At 45.2% G+C, this 6,399-nt stretch overlaps 1 non-coding gene across 1 annotated transcript; it reads right to left on the reverse strand.

The window, feature by feature from the left end:
• Positions 1-5,892: 5,892 nt before the first annotated feature.
• On the reverse strand, positions 5,893-5,999 carry LOC148871821 (small nucleolar RNA R71). Its single transcript, XR_016108576.1, has one exon. It is a non-coding gene; the product is annotated as a small nucleolar RNA R71 (small nucleolar RNA).
• Between the last annotated feature and the right edge of the window lie 400 nt (positions 6,000-6,399).

Raw genomic sequence — 6,399 nt, forward strand, 5'->3', positions numbered from 1 at the left:
TCGAGGATAGACCAGCTTGTCGATGCAATGGTAGGGCATGAACTCCTGAGCTTCATGGATGCATTCTCAGGCTACAATCAAATCTAGATGCATCCTAATGATCAGGAGAAGACCACCTTCATCATTGACCATGGGCTGAATTATTACAAAGCAATGACCTTTGGCCTAAAAAATGCCAGCGCTACTTATCAGCGGCTAGTAAACGAGACCTTCAGGAACCAGCTTGGCCACAATGTTGAAGCATATGCCGATGACATGCTCGTGAAAAGCAAAGAGGCCGAGCACCACCTAGCTGATCTTAGGGAAGTCTTCAGCACCCTTAGGAAGTAAAAGATGAAGCTGAATCTGACCAAGTGTGCCTTCAGCGTTGGTTTAGAAAAAATCTAGGCCATCCTTGACATGCAGTCGCCCCGGACCCATAAAGAAGTGCAACACCTCACCGAATGAGTAGCCGCCCTTAGCAGGTTTATGTCCAAATCCACGGACCAGTGCCTGCCCTTCTTCAAGGCCGTGAAAAAGGTCAAGGACTTCCAATGGACCAAAGAATATGAACAATCCTTCCAAGAGCTGAAGAGATACCTAAGCTCGCCACCTCTCCTCACTAAACCGAGCCTTAGGGATGAGCTGCTGCTCTACCTCTCGGCCGGGGACGAGGTGGTCAGCTCAGTGCTAGTCAAGGAAGAGGACTTAACACAGAGGCCAATTTACTACACTAGAAAAGTGCTCAACAACGCAGAGACTCAGTATTCACTGCGGCAAGGAAACTCAAGCCATACTTCCATGCCCACAATGTCTGTGTGCTTACCAACCAACTTCTCAGGCAAGTGTTACAAAGGCCGGAATTTTTTGGCTGCTTAATCAAGTGGAGTGTGGAATTGTGTGAGTTCGATACAGAGTACGCTCCCTGACCTGCCATCAAGGCCCAAGCCTTGGTTGACTTTCTGGCAGAGTGTACATTCGTAGTTTAAGACCCGGCCCCAGCACTGCAAATATGGACTCTCCATGTTGACGGTTCATCCAATAAACAAGGCAGCGGGGCTGACCTTATCTTCCTCGGACCAACCCTAAGGTTCAAGTTCAAGGCCTCCAACAATGAAGCCAAGTACAAGGCTTTGATTACCGGACTCTGACTTGCCATTGACCTTAGTGCTCGACACATTGAAGCCTTTAGTGACTCCTAGTTGGTGGTCTATCAGTTCTATGACCAGTTCGAGATGTAGACCCCGACAATGGCAAGCTACCTGAGAAATGTGCAAGAGCTCGTTCAACGACTTGATCATTTCACTATCCAGCAGGTCCCTCGAGCTGAGAACGTCCGAGCTGATGCACTCTCAAAGCTGGCTAGTTCGCTGTGGACTGACCTCGATGCAACAACTTAGGTTGACATCCTGGCTCAACCCAACAATGCTCCAATGGTGCTCCTCATCCTTAAAGTGCAGCAAAGTTCGTCTTGGATGGATCCAATAGTGTAGTACCTACTGGATGGAAAATTGTCTAAAGACCGCACTGAAGCTAAGAAGCTCGCTCACATAGCCACCCAATATTGCCTCATATAAGGAAAACTCTACTACCGGTCTCACATTATCCCCTACCTAAAGTGTCTCCCTCTTCTGAGGCCAACTACGTCCTCAAGGAGATACACAAAGAAATATGCGAGGATCACCCCGGTGCCCAAACCCAGGCTCACAAGACACTCCAGCAAGGTTACTACTGGCCGACCATGAAGCAAGACGTAGCCCAGTTCGTTAGGAAATGCGGTCGGTGCCAAAGACATGCGAATCTCCATCACCAGCTAGCAGTCCCCCTAAGGTCGACCACTAGTCCGTAGCCCTTTGCACAATGGGGAATGGACGTCCTTGGACCTTTCCCAACCATGGTCAAGCAGAAGAAGTTTCTCTTAGTTGCTGTGGACTACTTCACTAAGTGAATGAAGGCCGAAGCTTTGGCATGCACTACCGCACATAATGCCCATAATTTCTTCTAGCAAAGTGTTGTCTACCACTTCGGCATTCCATGGGTTCTCATCACCGACAATGGCACGTAGTTCACTAATTGGAAGTTCAAAGCACTCTACACTGACCTAAAGATTGATCCTCGGACTACGACCGTACATTGACCTAAGAGAAATGGGCAAACTGAAGTGTCCAACTGAACCCTACTGCACGACCCAAAAACCAAACTTGACCAGGCCAAGGTAAAGGTGGGTCGAGGAGTTGCCGAGCATTCTCTAGGCATACAAGACCACGCCATGGACAACAACCAAAGAGACACCCTTCAGTCTAACCTACGGGGCTGAAGACATGATTCCTGTGGAAATAGGCTCACCAACTCTCCAGGCCAAGCTCTATGATGAAGAACAAAACAATGAGGACCTCCATGCAGAGCTCGACTTGGTAAAAGAAGCAAGTGACCGACCACATCTCAGGATGGTCGCGCAACAACGAAGAATGTAAAGTACTACGAAACCAAAGTTCGAAGAAGAGAGTTCAAGACTGGCAACCTAGTTCTTTGGAAGGTCATAGTACCTGCGCCTAGAGAAGGGAAGCTCGGACAGAACTGAGAAGGACCCTACCGAGTCACCAGAGTGATTGGACCCAACACTTACAGGCTAGAAGACCTTGATGGAAGGCCTATATAGAGGAGCTGGAACACCAACAACCTCTGAATGTACTATCAGTAGTTCTACATTTATGAAGATGTTTGCCCAACAAAGTGGATTGTCCAATGCGTGGCACACACCGCACACGCACACACACACACACACACACACACACACACACACACACACACTGCACAACATACCGCGCAATATGCAATGTCCAACCAAACTCCTAACAACTAGACTTCCCACGCATTGACTTGGGTGATCTGTAACGGCTAGAGCCCGCAACACATAGCCATTAGCTAGCCCGACAACTATAGTAGACCAGTTGACAAGGTTGACTGATGGCCAGAGCCTAAAATGGAGAAGATCACTCCTGCCTTCTGAGCCCAAAGGGCGACCATTGAATTCTGTACACTACTGATGGAGCGTAAGAGTAGAGCTAGATGAGGAACAACTAGCCCACGAAGAGTCAAAATCTCCCGAGACCTACAACTGAGCATCCCTCCAGGAGACGAGAGCTCGGATAACACCTTGGCCAAAGACCAGTGATCAAAGATCTCAGCCACACTTAACCTTGGTTGTAAGAAGATCAAGGCCCATGAAAAAAAATGGAAGGAAGAAGGGCAGTACACAAGCTCAGAGCAAAAAAGCATACTTCCATTAAATAGCTAAAGTTTGTACATCATTTTAAGCTCGACATACCAAGCCGTTTTCAAAAAAAAGAAAAAAAAGAAAAAGGTCAACATCCCAACAACAGTAGCAAAACAAAGAAGAACAAAAACTCAGGTGGCAGCAGTAGCAGGCAACAACTCAATGCTCGGCAGGGGGTCCATGACCTCGTCGTTTTCTTCGGGCATGTCCATGGCGACACAATCCTCGACGGGTGGGGTAGTAGTGTCATAAGGGCCCCAGGTCTGCACAACCTCAGCAATGTCAGAATAATGGCACAACACCCTTCTCCATAAATGGTTGAACCTCATATCGAAGGAGCTCGTGGCAAAGTTGTCCATCTCATGCTGGTACCCCTCCGAGCTTCAGAACTGAGCAACTGCCTAAGCCTCCCTATCAGCAACATCCTTCATATACTTCCACTCTGCCTTCAGATCGTTGTTGCACTTCTTCATGTGGTGGATGGTGTTCGACTGCTCATCCACATGGCGCTTCAGCTCAGCTATCTCCCCCTCCATTATGATTGCCCGTTCACTGGTTGCCTTGAACTCGACTAATCAAGCTCTCAGACCCACAAGCTCGGTGTGCTCCTCGTCATAGAGAAACCATAGCGCCCGGAGGCGGTTGACCACCGTAACCACCAAACAAGCACTCTACAAAAGAAACCGTGTTGGTACAATCAACTTCAACTAAATAGAAAATAAAAAATGAGCACAGACATACCGAAGCAACTTGGTAAAGGAGTGAGCATTGCAGCGTACTGCTAGTTGTCTATGCGGCCTCTCGCCGAGTGGCCTATGCCATAATCCCATGGAGAAGTTGCGAGGGCACGCCCTCCGTCTTGAGTCCATCCTAAGAACGGACATTCCTTGGCGGCATATGAAGAGCCGAGCTACTACTCCCAGGCACGTCCGCCTGGGAGTAGTAGCTCCCAGAATTCTTAATCTTAATGCATGCATGGGGATTAGATTCTTGATAGAGATATAAGAATCATCACTCATGCATAGAATGAACACGCGCTTGAGAGAGACTGTTCATTGCCTTGGGGTTTTACCAAACCAAGGCTGAACCAATTCTGTGCATACTTAGCTTGTCTTCTCTACTTGCATGCAAGGTGTTTGATCCATTGTGCTAGAGATAGTTTTCTAGTTAGGAATTCAGTTTTAGGTTAGATATACAATTTGTTTATCAGATAATAGAGGGCCGATACATTACTAGTAGTTGCTGCATAAGTCCTCATGGGAACGATACTTTATTCATCACTTTATTACTTGAGCGGCTAGTGCACTTGCTAGTGTAGCAAATACGCATCAAGTTTTTGGCGCCTTTGCCAGGGACTTATTGCAGCAATATTATGAACTATTAGCCACTATTAATCTGATTTCTAAATCTGTATATTAGGATTCAAATCTGTATATAGTTACCTCCATTGCTGATATAAGTAGTTTTCTTTCCTATTGCTAATTTGCTTAGTCTTTGGTTGTTGTTCTAGTCTTGGTAGTATAGCTGATTTTCAGTTCTGTATATCTTATAAAAATAGGGTAGTTCAGATCTGTATATATTAACCTTCATTGTTGAAATCATAAATTTTCTTTCTTCTTGCCGAATGCCTCTAGTTTAGGTTGTTGTTCTTGTTGCGGTAGAGTGTAGTTTCTTGATCCTATAGGTTGCTTTTCTAATTTGATAGAATTCAGATCTGTGTTTTGTAGGTAGAATTCAGTAGGTTGCCATTATAGATTTTAGATCTGATTTGATAGATTTCTATAAGTTGTTTTTCTTTTTGGCTAGTTCAGCTTCTGTGTGTTGTAAATTGCTGATTGTTCTTCTTGCCGATTGGCTTTGTCTTAGGTTGCTGTTATAGTTTTGGTAGTGTCAAGTTTTCTTGATTGGATAGGTTACTCCCCTGATTTCAATCTTGTATATCAGATTTCAGGTCTGCCTATATTAGCTTTCAGCTTGCTGATTGTTCTTGTTCTTGAGGCTTTTCTTTTTAGATAGCATTCAGTGTTCTTTGCCTTGTAAATTACTGTCATATTAGTGTTTAATAGTCACTCTTTCTTAGGTTGATGATTGTTTGATTGTTTACATTTCTGAGTGGTGTACATTAGTCTTTTTATTATTTTGACTTGTACAGTTTATGACAAGCAGACCTGAACCGGAGGAAGTCCCTTACGATCCAGAGATTGAAAGAACCCTCCGCATCCACCTTAGAGCTGCTAGACTAGTTAGAGCTGAAACTAAAGAGATGGCCGAACCAAGAACTATGATGGACTATGCCAAACCAACCCTTACTGGGGCTGCTTTAAGCATTGTAAGACCAACCATATCTGCTAATAATTTTGAGATCAAACCAGCCATAATTCAGATGATACAAAACACAATTCAATTTTGTGGAATGAATCATGAAGATACAAACTCTCACATAGCCAATTTCTTGGAGATTTGTGACACTTTCAAGAACAATGGGGTGAGTGACGATGCTGTTAGGCTCAGGTTGTTCCCATTCTCATTGAAAGACAAAGCCAAAGCTTGGCTCATTGCCGGTTGGATCTATAGCCACTTGGGATGAGATGGCTAGCCGATTCCTCTCCAAGTACTTCCTTCCATCCAAGACAGCAAAGATGAGAAATGACATCACTACTTTCTTTCAACAAGATGGAGAATATCTATACGAGTCATGGGAGCATTATAAGGAGCTGTTAAGGAAGGTCCCTCATCATGGACTTCCTATATGGCTGCAAGTGCAAACCTTCTACAATGGTCTAACCGAAGCTAATAAGACCATCTTGGATGCGGCAGCTGGGGTTCCATCAACAATAAAACCCCTGAAGTTGCCCATGCACTCATAGAGGAAATGGCTGAAAATAATTATCAATGGCATTCAGAAAGAGCCCAAGTGAGGAAGCAACATGGTCTTCACAATGTGGACACATATACAGCTCTATATGCGCAAATAGGTGCACTTAGCAAGAAAATAGATGAGATGCAGATGGCAGCCATGCATGTTCAGTCCGTGACTTGTGATTGGTGTGGGGGATGCCACATCAGCACTGAATGCCAAGTTGGCAATCAGTTTAGGCAGTCCAGAGAATAGGTTGACTTTGTTGGCAACTTTGCAAGGCAGC

This window comes from Nelumbo lutea, chromosome 2 (assembly GCF_056320005.1).
Source record: "Nelumbo lutea isolate HS-2025 chromosome 2, American lotus-T2T, whole genome shotgun sequence".
NCBI lineage: Eukaryota > Viridiplantae > Streptophyta > Magnoliopsida > Proteales > Nelumbonaceae > Nelumbo > Nelumbo lutea.